The sequence below is a fragment of the Homalodisca vitripennis genome, chromosome 1, assembly GCF_021130785.1.
Source record: "Homalodisca vitripennis isolate AUS2020 chromosome 1, UT_GWSS_2.1, whole genome shotgun sequence".
NCBI lineage: Eukaryota > Metazoa > Arthropoda > Insecta > Hemiptera > Cicadellidae > Homalodisca > Homalodisca vitripennis.
The window spans coordinates 81907588-81925930 of record NC_060207.1 but is presented as its reverse complement, the minus strand read 5'-3'; the positions used below and the strand labels follow the sequence as shown (position 1 = coordinate 81925930).

Here is an 18343-nt window from a genome sequence, read left to right as displayed (position 1 = left end):
AACAAAGATTTTATGCTCAATCCGCTGATTTATGAATGTTTCAAGTAAACATAACGGCAACACTTACCGCAAACGGAACGAGATACTTACAATCTTAAGTAACTCTTTTTGTATATTTTAACAAATGTTGTATTAAATTAACCGGTTAGAAAAATAATCGTAGATCCAAACTGAAGAATTCATTCATAAATCCATTCCATCCATCCTCTCCAACCGAACGAATTTTATTTAAAGGTTAACCAACTTTAAATAACAATTTGTTTGATTTATAACAAGAAAATTACACTACAGGCAAGATTATCATTACTGTTATTAAACAAAACAATGTTTTAAATGCAGAGATTGAACGAGCAATTGATAAGTTCAATATCAAAGTAAACAGCAAAAGAACGGAAGTTTTTTTCAACATGAAAGCAATAATTACGGCATGTTCTTCAGCGATCAGTTATCATAAACCAGTTATCGCCTTGTCATTAAAAAAAGTACTAAACCTTTGTAACAAGCGCGACTCATCAAGGTCGTGTCGTGAACTGTTCAGTTTGTGAGAGAAAATCCCAGGCGCATTCCAGCAAAACCAATAGCAATCAACGAAATACGGTTACCGGCTAACTAGGCGGCGCGGCGCGGCGGTGAGGAAAGACCGGTAGCGATTACAGCGGGAGATCTGCTAATTGTGTGGTACACCACTAAAACAGTTCCTGCGTCTCAACGTCATGCCGCAACTCATTTACAGAGTTAATAATTGTCACGTGGAACTATGTTAATAAAATAGGTAGACAACTGACAATGCGTGGGAGTGCCGTCGTAAAAGATTGCGAATTCCTTCAAAAAATGTTTCGGTAACGTAACCTCTCAAGGCTCTGCTAAACAAAGAAAACGAAGAACCCTTAAAAGTTCTAAAAGCATAGCACGACAAAAAATCCCTGGCACAAGCTAAGCAATTCGTTTATAAGGTAAGGCCCTGTTTTTGTCGGGAGACCTGTTGGACGGGATTGGCAGCATTGCTGCCTTCATCATCACACTATAAAATCATGAATCATCGTCTATTCATGCGTGAAGGAAAGAGCCACGAGTGTGTGACTTGTTCCGTTTGTGTTTTTATTACCGAGTCAAGTAGATACAGGCTTTCTAACGGTAGAATGAAAACAGTGAACCTACAGATGATCTTAAAACTAGTAATGTTTTCAAATGCATTCTTGGTTTTTGGGAATAGAAAAACGTTATACGATGAGATTAATAATGATATCTGCACTAAACTAGTGTCTTAGTGTTAGTTATATAGTTAGATAGAAAAATCATGCGGACTCAAAAGGAAGAATCAATGTTGATCGTCTCTCTGTTGTAGCCTACTCTTCGTACAAATCAGAAGCGTCTACCAAACCTTGTTAATATATTCCTTCTCCATCATCTTCACGCCTTATTGAGCATTTTTCCTTGCAAACGAGAGCAAAAATTAAAATAATCTATATTAATACTTCACTTGTTGGTATATTACAACAAAGGCGAAGAATTACACCAAAAAGCGAAAGAATAATATTGTGAGTTATAATGAATGATCAATGTGTCATTGAAATGTTAAATTTCAAAATATTCAAATCCTCAATTAGGCGTCATTGTTGTGCAAACATGATGATCAAAATCTACATTATTATTCATCAACTCTTGACATAGTTTACGTGCGATTAAGAAGAAACATAGAAATAAAAAAAAAATTATTTTTATGTTAAGTTCAATGTCATCAATAGGGGTCAAAACCCTCAATCATCATGTTTCATTTAGGTTCAATTGTTGCTATATTATAAAAGCTCACAACTATTAATCTTTTTTACTCTTTGTGTACTTTACTTAGGGACGGACTATGTTGAGAGCTGGATCAATCTATTAAATTCTACGAACACAATAAATAGTAATCTTTAACTTGCATCATAATCAGCCATTCAACAATTTTTACGTACACTATCCTGGACTTTGTAGTTTGTACATTGGTAACAAGAGTTGCCAGGCTGGACATAATAAAGTAACTATATTAAATAAACATAAAACTTACGATAAATTTCAAGTCTCGACACCCTTGCTCTGATCCTGCAAGAAAAACAAAATCTTAGATTGACTGATTTCTTAATATTAGAATAATAAGAGTAACTCCAACTTCATCATTGCCACCACCCCAAAATGACGTGCCAGGGAGAGGGGAGACATTATAGTAGACAATATTAAATGTAACCTAATGGTGATATAGTCCTGGTGCTAAAATATCCATAAGAGAGAGATGAGCTGCTGGGAGGACTCACACAAAGACAGCTCAGATCACGTCTCATAGACAATATTAAATGTAACCTAATGGTGGAATAGTTCCGGTACTAAAATATCTATGAGAGAGAAGAACTGCAAGGAGGACTCTCACAAAGACAGCCCAGATCACGTCTCATAGACAATATTAAATTTAACCTAATGGTGGAATAGTTCCGGTACTACAGTATCTATGAGAGAGAAGAACTGCAGGGAGGACTCTCACAAAGACAGCCCAGATCACGTCTTCTAGACAATATTAAATGTAACCTAATGAATATATTGTCCTGGTACTAAAATATCTATGAGATAGAAGAGCTGCTGGGGAGACTCTCACAAGACAGCCCAAATCAAGTCTCATCTCATCTCATAGCAATTTCATCACGAAATGGCCGCATTTATCAACCCGGTGACTCAACGGAGCACGGCATTCCCTCCCGGGCGGCTAATGGTCTGACATATACCCGAACAATGGCCGACCGATATTGCACAAGATCTTATTGCTGCGAACTTATAAAAGTCGAAGCTATTACAAAAAATCCTTGTATGCGACCATGACCTTAGTAAGACGGTAGCCGTGGCGGGCGGTGGACACGGAAGCGCGGCAAACGGCACGAGGCGGCGCGCGAGCGGCGTTGCCGTCAGGGCGGCGGGCGGTGTTGCCGCAGTACCCGTCTCACCGGTCCTACAAGCTGCGAGTGTTGCACATGCCCGCCACTCGGACTCTGGCTCTGGACTTGACCCGGTAATGACAATGTGCCCGTGTAAGGTGAGACAAGTGCTTAATACATCACTCACAACAAGGGGTACTGTTAGCGCTATCTGACCTGCTTTTACAATTTGTTTTTATTGTTCTCATCGTTACTTCAAAATTGGGAAAATTATTTAATTATAAGAAGTACACCAATTGATAACATTTACAACAAGCAACTTTATTACTGATGTAAACCATTCGGTACATCTCGCTACAAGTTATTACCTTAACGTCAAAACATACTTTTAATATAAGACTTAATTTGACGTATATTAAAGTTTCTGGATCCTTAAATAACTGTCATGTCAGTTATCGCTAGAGATGACAAGCAGCAAATTGTCAATTATACACGAATGTCTAAGTCGACACTGCCAGCAAAAAACAGTGTTGGGTACATTCGAAATTATAGAAGTGAAATAGATGAAGGATAGGTTCATCAGAATGACATTAATTATTCTCTTTCACAATTCACCCTAATCCCAAACGACGAACTTACTTCTGGACGTATCTGCAAAGTCGTCATGCATACCTACTCCTTTCACTAACTCAACCACATAAGGCTTATGGATTTCTCATGCTCAGAATATTCCACGTCCAACAAGCATCATATAAAGCCGCAGTCACAAGTGTCGTATATTTAATACACTTTAAAATTCAAATCCTGACCGAAATATGGCGGACAACTAGCACAGCAATGAATGTCTAAGTAAATGACGACAGAAACTTTTAAATCACATGTGCTTACTTTTATTGAGGGAGCAAAAAGAACTTGAATGACATTATTTCAATATTGGAACCACGAGAAAAAGAATTAAGGCATCCCAGATCTCCATTACACAGCTATAACGTATAATAAAAAAGTGGGTCCCATGTTGTTCAAGTTCACAACATACAACAACTATGAGTGAATCTGACACAATTTTGACAAAAAAACGAAACAAAACAAAAAAGATAGAACGCTAAGTATATGAAAATGAAATAACACAAGATAACAAGATTTAATATCAGAGACATTTTTAATAAAACATTAACGCCAATCATTATATTAACCTACAGTATTCACTAGGCTCAGTAGCGTAGATCAGGTGGAGGTATCTAATGACTAATGGGTTCAAATTTTGCTGCTGAGCTGAACTGGGATTTATACCAATGAAAAACGCCCAGCTAATTAAATACCTTCAGAAATGCAAAATGTGGATAAAGTGAGATTGTAGAAAAGGACTGAGTCTGATGCCTTCATGTTCTTAATTTCTGCGATTAATGGAGTAGTTATTATTTATAATTCAATGGATCAATTGATTTCGATTTTATACTAAGATTAAGTTCCTTTGACTAAACAAACTCTAATGTCACATAAAAGAATTCTTATCTCTCCGGTAGTTTATATGAGCAATTAGGCCAAATCACAGAAAATTATTGTGATTGGCCTCAATAAAACTTTAATAAAATCAAATTATTACAACGAATTAAGAACTATTGGCATCAGTTAAGCTCTATACGACATGTCTATAATTTTCTAACTACAAAGGAAAACATTAAAAATAACAGAATATAAGAGATTCATAAACTTAAACAAACCAATTGATGCAATAAGGTGACACAGACTGAAGGCACAATATTTAATGTTTCAGATGGAGATTATATTCTGTAATTTTGAAGTGAAGAACCTGGAACAAGTGTAAGTCGGAAACGACTGGATGGTGTGAGAAAGCAAACGCACGGAGGTGCACGTGAGTGTTCGCCAGTAATCGAATAATGCTTAAGAAGACATTGTATAAGTGTCTCGACTTACAGCTCAGCCTAACACCCTTCAAGTTTTGCCAATGATCTGAGGTTCTATTGTTGAACCGTCATCACTTCCGGCTAGGTCAAGATGATTAACATGATGACCACTCATCTCCTGGAGACATCAGCTGTATTGAAACGTCACTAAATAGACGAGAATACATATACGTACTTCATGTGTTCGTGATTTTCTGTCTCCGCATAGCCTAGTGGTCAATGCAGATATCTAACCGAGGGACCACAGGCTAGATCCCCGCGGTAAACCAATGTTTAGTGTTAAGGATGAGAAACAGATAAGTTTGTGAGGGGATTTCGTACACTCTTAATGCATCACGTCGGCCCAGGCTGCGTTATTTTTTTGATAATCCCTGGAAGAATGTTAAAGCTAGCAGTACACAATAGTCCAAACGTTATATAGAAGATCCGAGCATAGTTTGTTGTGACAGAGGAACTTTATAGCGTGACAAGAGATAATGAAATATTTCCTGTAAAATGACGGTAAAATATTGGTTACTATTTTTTGCCGACGTAGCAGATCTACCGGTGCCTCAGAGACGTGATATCCTTCCTGTAGAATTCGGTAACGAGAGGAAGTGATCCCTCTATCGTATTCCCCTCGACCTAGTAACGTTCCCTTAGCAGTGGAATGCAGTTTCTTTTTATTCCGTCCTCTTCTTGGTTCTGGTTGTTTTCATGACAATAATTTTATTAGTATTATACTTATTATTCCTAAGTTAGACTCAGTTCAGCCAGCCGACGTTGAACGCATCAGTATCACGTCAGTAGCAGTCGGACATGTCTATAGGGTATTGGCTCTTTTGGAAAGTGGACGTAATCGATTTGCCTCAGCGCTGATTGAAGTACTGCTGCGTTGAAGTGATCACTGTCACAAATAGTCGCAGTTGCGTCAGCTTCACACGTTGCATCTATAAATGTTGCAAAGGCATTTGACAGCGCAAGTTACTTTGTTACTGTCAATGTGTTGTCTAAGTTAGAGGAGAACGAATAAAGTAGTGACTTTAAATCGCGGGTTTATTATGTGAGCCGAGACGTTACACTTTTTGGATTTTGCTGACTATATTTTTAGTTCACGAAATCAAGGGAGTCTTCAGATAAGTCAGGACAATGTGATGCAGTTGTTGTTGGAGCAGGGGCTGGCCTTTAATCCTAAATGCAATGTTTTATAATAATTAAGAATTGCCCGTAAATATAAGAATAGAACACCAATTACAGTTACTACGTGCACATTAAGAAAAGTTAGTTTATTCACTAGATGTCCGATTCCGGCAAATGGTGTTATATCTACGTGAACTTCAAGACCAGGTCGAGACCAAAAAATAATAGTGGGAACATTAACTTGTATATTATAGTTAGGATAGTTGATATAGTTCAATAGTTTTGTCAGTGCTTCATTCTAGCAAGACTAAGGTTGCCCAAAAGATGACTACTGACTTTTCTATCTACTGTGCGAGAGGATAGAATAGATATCTATCTATTCCCTGGTTTCCACCATCCCTTATTTGATGCTTCGCAAGGTGCAAACCTTGTACAAATCACTTGAATATATATATAAGGTTGCTGTATATTGATGTAATTACCGTCAAAAATATTTGAGTTAGTAGCCATCATCATAAAACTTACGTTTGCATCTGATACAACCTGATACCGAGCTTTAAAATAACAAACGCAGCGATCTGTGACACTATAATCTTTCTTACTTCACGTCTGAAGACTATACTACTTGGAAAAACCAAACGGATATAACATACACCCTTCTAACCTAAAGACCAGTCTGCTTTTACCTCCGAAGATTGCACTAATTGGCAACACTGCAGTGTTTTACCATACACCCGTCTACATTAAAGATCATTCTGATTTTACCTATGCAGATTACACTGCTTGACAACAATGCAAAGATACCAATAATATAACTCTATATATTTCCCCTCAGAAATGTTTTATATCCTTCACTGGTGGCCTTTATAGTAGGACTCAGACGTAAACAGAGAAAGTCTCTACTATAGTCTTAGGTAAGGCGTAATAGCATCATAAAACAGTTAAATCATAATTCAATAACTCGGTTTATAATCATCATCACATTTTATGGTCACTCGGTAGCTAAATATCCTTGACTAAATTAGGAAAGTAATGTTCCACAAGTACAGTTAGATGATGACGTCACGTGACGTTCCAGCCCAGTAGTCCACCGTTCCTAGAGTTGATGCGGTATCATTACCATTAGCCATGGGTTTTTGTCTGATATCGTGGACCATCACCGGTTTAAATAAACACCTCACATTTTCTACGCCTTTTTTCCGACACTCCAGAGCAAGATGAGTCGCTTGTACACGGAAGGTTGATGCATTAAAAGTTGTTTTGAGTCATATTGTGCTCACGCACTCGTCACGCCCATCGGGATATCCGCAGTGAACCGCTCAGATCTACACCCAAGAACGTGATAAAGACACATTTGAGTTGGTTTTCAATACCAAAAATATCTCAGTGAAGACTTTCGAAAATAACTGTCATAAAAACTGAGTAAACATAAAAATGGCGAAAAAGTAAAACACATAATTTGTTTGTAGTTGTCACAATAGCTACTTATACACAAAATTCTCCAATCATCTAAAATGCAAACTACATTTACAAAATAAAAACAAATATTTTCTAATAAGACAAAATTAATAAAGCAGCCACAGTTATGGTCATGCCTAGGACTGTTAAGTTTACAATTTTTGTAAGTTTGTATTTGCAAACTATAACATGTGCGAATTTAGAATAATTTGTGGTTTATAATAAGTTTGGAAACAAATATTATATTTTTTATTGTAATAAATGTATAAAGGAGCAGTCACAATTATATTAACATGAAATTATCTTTAGTAGAAAGAACCTCTCGCCAAAGAATATTGTACTTTCCCTAACACCTCACTTGTACAGGTATATTCTTAACTATCATTTCTTTAGCATGCCTGATAATCTAGCATAATCTGAAAAATAACAGCATAATCTACCATATTTTAGTTGAATGCTTGTTTATTACAGGAAATTACTCTTTTTGTAGTTTGAAGATTCAACAAAGGTTTATATACGTAAAGGAATAGGATTATTAACCGGTGTGTGTGTGTGTGTGTGTGTGTGTGTGTGTGTGTGTGTGTGTGTGTGTGTGTGTGTGTGTGTCTTTATTTATTTAAAAAATTACAAAGTACAGTACAGTACAAATGTTGCCAAGTTGCTGTAAAGAACGTGTGGCAAAAAGTATTGTTGGCACAATTCTTAATAGCTTAAAATGTCTCTGGTCTTGTGTGGAGGCTATGTGTGCTATACTATATTTCAATAACATTTGCAAATCAAACAAAACAAACAATTATAAATAATTTAACAAAACTGGAACAATAATAACAGATAAAGAATAACTGAGTGACAATAACAAAGCAATAACAAGGAAATCAATAACAAAATGTGTGAATAACAAGAAAAGTCAACAATAACAGGATAAATACAACAGCAACAAGATAAATGCAACAACGACAAGATTAATACAATGCTTAAATAAAATTATTATATAAAATAACAATAATTTACTTTCGATTACTACCTATCCAAAAAATAATCGCGCGCGCGCGCGCGCGCGTGTGTGTGTGTGTGTATAATCACATTTTTAATTTCTATTATGCTTGGAAACGCACGTATAATCCAAACAAAGGGTTGTTTACAATTTTTTTAAATTAACGATAAATTCTTAAAATTTACTATTTTGTGTTAGATTCAAATAAATAATTAGGTTATATCCTTCCTTATTAACAAGAATTGTTTTCTCCAACGTGCAAGAACAGGGTGGCTGCTTGCTCAGGATCTCTGAATTAACTAAGAGGTAAAATTTAAACTTCCTTCTAATTCAGACATTAAAAGTAAACATTCAAAACATAAATTTTCTTTATTAATGCAACATTTAAGATTTTACCAAATATAAATACATAAAGAGAACATTTCTGATTAAATTCCTTTATTTCACTACGGATGCACATATACCCTAGACTATGTTCTGAGGCTTATTCTGGCGGATAATGGGAAGACGTGGTGCATCAGGTCCGCTATCACCTATCATGTCCAGGAGCTTTCACCACCCAATGCTAGGCGTGTACAACAGTCCAGAGTAATGCTGTAGCGGTGGCGAAATCCCTCACTTTCACGATTGCTCTTTGTCCTCATCCAGCTCCAGGACTGGGACTTGGCATCCATCCAGCCTGGAGAAAAGTATTACTGATAACTTGTTCTTTTTTAGACCTAGCAGGGACTAGAATGGCATTACTACATTCTCAAGTAAAGTATTATTGAAATTTTTGCTCCGCTGTCCTCTAGTTCTTGAGTGGGGTATCCGACTATTTTTCTCTAGCTGCAAAATGTGTTATTCAATTTATCAACACTTTCACTGTGTTGTCGAGAAGCCAAAAGAACTAGATTACTAGTAACTTTATTTCTTTGTTTTCAAACTCAATGACGGAATGTCCAATCTGACATCCAACATATCCCGTTACCCATCCCCAAGGATATAATAATACCCGTTCAATTGTGAATGTTCCCAAACTACCGACGGCACTATCTTCTGGGCATCTTCTTTTCCAGGCATCTCAACACCCTCCACTGCCGTCTAACTGAACTCTCAGGTCCTAAATCGCTTACTATAACAGTTGAAAAATACTCCCCGGTGCATAAAATAGCACATTTCTGCTATTGCAACCTTCATGGCCGCGGGTTAACACATACCCTAAGCCATAAAACTACAAAAACCACTCTTTATTTTCTATCTTCCAGGTCAAAAATTAATTACTACCTCACCACACACCAACCACCTTTAGATTCCCGTCAACTAACGCCCTAACAACCCGAGATTTCAGGGACTCGGCGCAGCTTACCTTACAGCTATCTGCGATGTCGAATCTTATGCCATATTGAGCTACCTGCCACCACAAACTCTTTGCCATCCGCAGGCACCTTCGACCATACTCACCTCCCTCCCAACCGAGGCGGCTGCCAGCCAGAGGCTCCTACCATCCTCCCAGCTGCCATAAACATAAACTCTACATCATCCTTGGCCGAAAAGAGTATCGATAGCCCTACACCAGCCTCAGTGCAAACTGGAATATCACGGCCAAACCAAAACCTGACTTGACTTCAGCTTGGAGGAATGGATGACCACCAAATAGTTTACTTTATCTTCTAGCTGCAGGGAGGATATCTGACAAGGCATCGCTCTAGTCTGGAGAAATACCTTCCCAGCAACTGTCTCTTCGTTCCACAACTCCAGAACAGACTATCCATATGGCACTGCTTTAACCTGTAGAAAAGGATTACCAAGAATTATGATTATCATTATCCTTCAATTATTGACCTGGTATTAGGAAAATTATTGCCAGTCAACCTGCGTTTTCATGTTTCCTAAAGAAGTTAAATTTGCAATTCCGGTATGCTGAATAGAGATAGACATACAATGTACAGCCTCTTAACAATCTTTCTTCGTTATATATATCTTCTCATTAAGTGTTCAACAAAAAATGCTAATTAAGACTGTTTGTATGCTTATATCACTCGTTTTAGGGTGTTAAGATAGTTGGCACAGAACAGATAAGGATTCCTTACCACATAGTAAACTCTACCCGATGGCGCACATAAATACAATGTGTGATAAGCTTATCACTGGCAATAAGTAGCCTATATAATTTTTTATTACACAAAAAATAATGTTTCCTATGCCAAAATGTATTTTATTCATGAAGTAATTCCCGTAATCTCTTAAAAACTTACAACACTGAAACTGGGTTTTGTTTATTAAACTTTGCGTAATTAAGTACAATTATTTTAAAAGATAAAAATAACATATAATCGATTAATCCCGTAATATTGGCCAGTGCACGTAACTTTTAATGAATCGTAAAATGATACTATTGGTCCCGTATCTAAGAACACCCCCATGAGATATGCTGATTTTGGGTGTGACACTGAATTTTCCAATTGATTTGGTTAACTTTTCGAAATAAAGCAGCTTGTAAAACATGTATTTAAAGTAACTGGATTACATTAGGATTTCGATAACAACAACCCAGAGTTTCGCTGGGGTGGATATATTGACGGAAAGTACATAGGCCTGACGTGATGGCACGCAAGGTCAAGGTGAAACTAGGGGACATTGTAATTCCATTGATTGAAGAGCCGTGAGTTGACGTAGGCCAGATTTATACAGCCAAGGCCGCTACCCCGGGAAGCCCTTCAGGGTTGCATTCCGAGCCTGGCGTAACTAACACTGTCGATTTACTCATCAACATTACTCTACTAAGTAGATTTTTCAAAACAATGATTGAAGATGAATGCATCTATGAGATAAAGGAGATTCAGAAAATAGGATTACAGGTTGAAACATAACGTATGAATCTAACAAATCTGGTGAAGAGAGTGATCTAACAGTCATTGAATTTTTTATTGTAAAATCTAAGTGAATTGTGTTATTTAGACTTACATGGCGGATGAAATAGGATATTTTTGTTGTTTCCATCGTCAAAACAAACTTCAAACAAAGATATAGGATAATTAGTTTTAAAGATGAACTGTTGTAATTTTGTTGAACTGTCAACAAAATAAATTCTAAATAAAAGTTTATAGTACAAACTGTTGTACTATAAACTTTTTTTAGAATAAAAAATTGAAATCCTATTTACTAATGGGAACAAATTAAGAATTCTTACCACATCTTCCACATGGGAGGATCTAAATCAGGAGGATATAAATTTTGACTATTTTGTGAGTTATAAATCTAGTTTTCAATACAGATTGTGTTCTCATGGAAGTCCATGTTGTTCTGAAGGTAGAGCGCCTCAAATGGCTGAATAAGAATTTCAGCACCAATTACCAGCTCCGAAGTAATCCGTTAATAAATCTGGATGCAAGATCTTCCTTTGCAAGAGTCCCGCATGGCGAGAACAGGAATGCAGGATACAAATCATCAGTCCCCAAATTAAGAAGCACTACGTTTATAACATTGTTATTTCTGTAGTTTGTCGGCCCCATTCTCCACCAAGCTCGGTTACAAGCTAATTTGCTGCAGCCCCAAGCTGACTGAAGGCACTTTTGGTCGCGTGCATGGTGAAGGGTTTTGGCTTACTTAACGTTATTAAGTAATGTTCACAATTAGCAGAGTCACGCCACGTTCTGCCTCGGGCCGTGGTCGCCGTCTCGGACATTCACTGCTGTTTGTTCCTCTGGCTCGCCAATTACTCTAGTTTACTTTCCGTTTCAATTTCAGTAATGAGGCCACTGTCGAACTTGCAGGCCATTGTCGCAAGGTTGGTAACACTGTTTATGGCTTAACACAGCCCGTCGTCATTGGGAGAATTGTAATGCATATACAATCACATTCTTGTCATGTTTTGTTCCCATAGTGTTGCACAATTCTTGAACCACAAAATATCTGGCAAACATAATTACATCTCAGACAATGATTCGTATATGTTATTGATCACAGTTACATTTGAATTTAGATTTGTTAAAATAGCAGAGGACGGTATTTGAAAATATCTTAAATCGAAATAAAAAGATTGTTTTAATTTGTAACTGTACATTCATGTTTAAAAAACATCAAATTGTTATTAGTCCTACCCATTCACTCCCATTCATATCCAAATATTAGTTGACTCCAAATATGCTGTAGTGTAATCATCATTCCAATTCATAAATAACCCAGCGGTTTCCAATAAACTCCTCAACAGTTTGCGTTTTGACTGCATTTTGAAAGTTTTTGGATTGTTTAATATTTTGATTGCATCAGGAAACCCGTTGAGATTGACTCTAACTTGAGAATAGGCGCTCAAAATGCGGATGTTTCTCTGCTGCTGGACGCTAAAGTTGTTCTCTTCTCGTTTGTCGCGGATGTTTCTACTCTGGATCTACTCACACTAAAAGCTGCAGTAGGCTGCTACTTCTAGTATGTAAAGGCAAAATAAGTCAACAGACCAAGTTCCCTGAACGTAACCCTGCACGACTCTCTGCCTTGTAATCTTGAAATTATTTAAATAGCTCCTTTTTGTATTCTATAGACTCCCTCGAATCTTATTTAGAGGTACCGGTACTGTCCCATAACCGTATTCAATAAAATAAGTGTACTTAGGCCAAATAAGTACTAAAGGGTAGTCCTAGAAAGGATTACAGTAACACAAAATACCTAACCAAATCTTAGAACAAACGCAGTCGACATGATCGTTACACGTCATACTCAAGTTGATGTATTTCCCCCAAAACCGGGTAGAATAAAATTCTCGAGTACGGTCAGTTATCGTCTATCACTACTATTGGTATATATTCACTCTCGATATGTCGAAAACGATATGTAGTTTATATAATGACTCAGTGAGGTGGCTCGTGGTTGTATGCCTTCTTCTTGCACTCTTTCATTCCTAACATGTAGGAACGATGTCAAACACTGAAGAGGAAGACTACGAGCTCACGTGTTTCATAGCATATAACAGTTTCTCGTGGTGGACACAGTCGAAAGCTCTGGAGAAATCAAGAAATATAGCAAGAGCCTGCTACGTTCCCCATAACTGATTCCTCCAAGGCAGTTATTGCAAGGAATGTCGATTTATTTTGTCGGAACAAGAATGATTGTTCAGAGATTTCACTCAAAATTGGCAGTACTTATAAAGGGTGATACTTCCCCGCGAAGCAGGTATGTACTGAGTGATTCCGAAATATACGCTACATTTGAACAACCACATAGACTTCTCATTGACATCACATGACATTTTGAATGTAGTCTCCGTATAGCATCCGCCTCCTCGCTCACAGGAGTCAGCACCATGGACGCCGTTGGCGCCCTGAGCGGCTCCGAGTGTAGTGTAGATTGTATCACCTAAAGGAAAGATCCTCTTCAATTGGTGATAAGAACAGATTAAACTTGTTGGCTACTTCAAGAGGATCTCTGAGTAATGTTTCACCAACCTTTAATTTATTTTTTCTATGTATTCAGTTTTTTAATTGATAATATTTCACGGCGTTTTCTTTTATTCGCTTACATTGCTGTTTTGGTATTATAACGATATCATTTGAGTGTTTCTCTTGACACAAGAATGCCAAGAGTAACCCAGGTAGCCTTCTTTTCCCTTCATCTTTGTCTTCGCAAAAGAGCAGCTACAATCAAAATGGAACGTCAAACGTTCATCGAAAACCCGAAACATCCCATCCACGCCAACAACGCCCGCGTTCAGAAAAGAAAAATCTTCAGCTTGAAGTTTTCCATTGAAATTTGCAATATTTAATGGTTTAACACCTCTTTTCATTTTTTCTACTGGAGAATCCAGGTTCCTTCACGCGCAAAATGGCAAAAAATGGTTGTATTGAGCATAAAAACTGCAACGTCTGGATATTTATATCCTAATTATTTTGTCAACGCTAAATTATCTTTATAAACTTCAAAGCTGGTGTGTTTCTATAAAGTTGTACATGTTATTTAAAAATGTAGAACTAAATTAAATTTAAAAGAATATGTTTATCAATATAAAATAGAAACCAACGCTAGGCTAATTCGAAAATCGGTTAAGAATAAGTGTTGTTGATTATTCTGCCAAACTCTTGAATACTTTCAATCTCAAAATCGCTGTATTTATCATATCGCCCAGAGATAAATAATACCACCCTGTAGAAAGAGAACTGAATACTAGTCTCAAGGACCTCAAAAGCAGGAATTTGTAAGAATCGAGGAAAAATATTCAAGCAAACCTGATTGTTTAGTAATAATAATTTTTGTGAGTAGCTCTTTTGAAAGTGAAAAATGTAGTCTTTTAATTAATAAAGTTGTAATTAGTAATAACTAGCATTGTTATAATTAGTTATTATTAAATAAATTTGTTTACAAATATGTACTCTAATTGAAATTTTAAGCATTGATATTTTGTAATTGTTACTAAATATCATCAACAATGACAAACATAGGGTTAATAATGCATTTCAAAACAATCCATGAAATCCACAGCAAAAACAACCGCTTTTTTGATCGACTTCCAGCTTTTAAATAAGGTTAGTTTCGTTTACTTTTTATTAATGTTTAAAACCAATATAATATGTTTTATAAAATTAATTATTGACATGTAAAATTTCAATTTTGGAAAGCACAAGTTTGAAACAATTGAAAATAATATTACTTTACAGTGTATCAATTCATCGATTTAATAAATCAGTTACGTTTGGATTTGGTCACTTCAGTAGTTTATTAGGCAATAATAAACATGATACGAAGATAGTCTGAATTGTATTATTAAAATTTTAAGTTCCGTTTACACAGAGGAACAATCCCCTAAGAACAACCATTCCGAAACACCTTGCAGGCCTTGAATCTTGAAACATGGCGTAAATCTTGATGATTTGTTCACTCTGCCTGCTCAAAAAAGAGCACTCAGCTATTACCAAATATTGGTTGAATGAATACGATGCCTTACCAGCCATATGCTGCCATTGCTTGCGAATTTTGTCATGGATGCGAGTAATACATTTCTTTACCCATAACCTCTTTCTACTACGGTACGTCATCTAAAACGGACAGCCTTAGTACAAGATTTCCAGTAATTGGATTCTATCGACTCCTGACCGTTGCCTTAATGAAAGTAGGCGGCAGGATCCACGCGGTAGGCTGGCCAGCAGGAACAGGAGATTCTGGACCTGGACCAGTTTTGTACAAGGTCAGCTCTAACACAGCCCGCACGCGCCCCCCGTCTTTCAGACAATACTTGCCGATCGTTGCAGTCAACAGTATGCGTTAAAATTCCTCAACTTTCCCGTCAGAAATATTATCTTCCTCGATGACCTTTCGCTGTCCCCTTCTACAATGTCCCCTTGTCTTTTTCTGCGCGGGAGTCGCTTTCCATCCGTTTCACCCATGGTCCGAAACATTATCCGAGAGGAGAAATCTTAATCATGATAAAGGTTCAAGTTCCTTCTGTATATTTACTTGTTTGGCTTTTCGCTGGCTAAGACTGCGCATAATTAGTAGAAAACTACCTACTAAGAATTAATGATCACGGAATGAATACTCCGTTATTCACGTTACGCATGTCTGTGTGGTTGTTCAAGGGGTGCTTCAAATACCTCTTGACTCCAATCACCCGACTGATCAATCTCTCATTTGCTCAAGACATCTTCCCGTTGGCATTGGAGATTGCCTAAGTCATTCCAATTTTCATAACGGACGATCCTTGCATTCCAAGCAACTATCGTCCATTTTCTATCCTGCCAGTTTTAACAAAATTTTCTAAAAAGCTTTTCTCAAACAATTTGATAAATTTGTTGATCGTTACGAAGTTCTATGTCCCGAACAATTTGGGTTCAGGAAAAAACAAGAAGACAATCGATACAGTAACGAATCTCATTCACAATGTTGTCGAGGGCGTAGAGAGCAGGTGCTAAGCATATTCCTCGACCTCTCTAAAGCTTTTTATTGTGTGCATGCGACATTGTTGCACCAGCTGTGGACAAGATGTATTGGGGGTCTGCCGTACGATTGGATCTCGTCTTATTTTAAAGATAGAGAGCAGTGCTTGCGGATTGCGAATGCCTTGTCAGGCAAAGTCAAAATGCTTTACGGTGTACCACAGGGCCAGTCCTATTTTTAATTTACGTCACAGATTGAACTCATTGATCCAGAACGGAAAAGTGATTCAATATGCTGACGATACAACTCTCAGCATTATATCAAAGTCAAAAAACGAATTTGAAGTGGAGTCGTTCATTGAATTGAATTCATGTCAAACATTTCTCTAGAATCAATTTGAACACAAATAATCAAAATCAAACGTGATACATTTTTGTCTTCAACAACAACCAGAGCAAGAACTTCGACCCGCGGTGATGATGGATTGATGTCCTTCTGGAAGAAGCAGACTCCATTAAGTTCCTTAGAATGTACTTTGATCGAGGGTTGACATGGGACAATCACATTGAAAACGTTTGCTCTAAGGTTGCTTCGAGAATTTATGTTCTGCAATCTTGCACAATTTTATTCAGCGGATGTCTTAAAAGTGTCCTATTTCGGTCTCATACATCCACATTTGACATAGGGCTTGAGATTATGGGAAAGCTGTCAGAATTGTCTCAAAATTAAACCTCAGAGAGTTGTGTAAAGATGCCTTTAGGGAGATTGAATTTTGTGACCCTGTCCTGTCTCTATATTTTCGAGGTTGCCCTTTACTGCCGACTTAAATGAGAGCTGGTCCCGGACAGGGATTTCCACCAATACGGGACTATAGGCAGCGATAACTTTCGAGTCGAACAGCACAGAACGGCAGCTTTCAAACACTTGTCATCACAAGTTGGAGTAGGATTAATCAATAGGCACCCTGAGGACAACAAACAACTCAATAAAACAAAACAAAAATCAAAACTTGACTAAAACATGTTCTTATGTCAAAGGCGTTTTACTCGACTCATGAGTTCATGATGAGCCGCTGGGATGAACATTTTAAAAATTAACAGCGACCACGAGACCCCCGGTTCTGATGCATACAAGAATTGTATTGCATTGTATGTATTTACCTTAACGAACATCATTTATCTGATGTTGTTATGTATTTTGTACAGTTACGTTAATGCATGCCATGCAATATTATAATTGTTTCACGCAATAAAGAATATTATTATTAGTCAGAATGAGTTGAAGAGATCGGTATTCTGGAGAGAAAGTAGCCAGAACCCGCTATCAGTGTTCCCAAGTAAGAAATGTATAACATAAAAATCTATACCAAACCATACACTAGCGATAAAAAATGTAATAACGGTTTAAAATAGCTTTACTTACAAATATCAAACTAAACATATTAGTTTAACTGGTGAAAATCCCAACGTTCTACATATATGATAACCATTACAATCATTTGTAACAATCATTACAAATCATTACAATCATTAGCCAATGGCACAGTGTAGTGGGTACGGCGGTTATCGCAAGATAATCAGATCAAGCAACGTCGAGCGTGGCTGCTGCTTGGATAGGTGACCGCTGAGCGATCCTGTCCTTGCAAGCGGCCCGCCTGCCCGGCCATTGGTGGTGGTTCAGAAGTCACCTATAAGCCGTTCGTTGGTCCCCAGGTTGTGTCAGAGAGGGATTCTTAGCCCTAACTTCGCCTGGTAAAATAAGACATTCTTTACTTTTTTTTTTTATTTGTCCGTTGCATATCATATATATATATATATATATATATATATATATATATATATATATATATATATATATATATATATATATATACAGGGTGTATATTATGTCTGGAAACACCCAAATATATTTTTAATAATTTAAATATAAATTTGAAAACCTCTTACAATCGTGATAGAGATTGGGGCATCTACTTTTTGGAACAATGTTTTGTTATGTCACACCAAACGGGGGACGTCCTGCCGAGGGTATCGTGAATATTCTTAATGGAAGCCTATACCTTGTGATACATAATTTTAAAGGTAATAGCTTACTGAATTGAATGC

At 37.1% G+C, this 18343-nt stretch overlaps 1 protein-coding gene across 4 annotated transcripts in view; it reads right to left on the bottom strand.

Annotated features, from left to right (window-relative positions):
• Positions 1–18343, bottom strand: part of LOC124365657 (protein Shroom) — a 234003-nt gene that overhangs the window by 131055 nt on the left and 84605 nt on the right. For 2 of the 4 annotated variants that reach the window (XM_046821632.1, XM_046821633.1), the window contains one exon: positions 2048–2082. The exons of the other annotated variants lie outside the window; for them this stretch is intronic. The gene's annotated coding sequence lies outside the window, so the exon portion shown is untranslated. The remainder of the gene's footprint in view (positions 1–2047; positions 2083–18343) is intronic. 4 annotated transcript variants of the gene reach the window in all.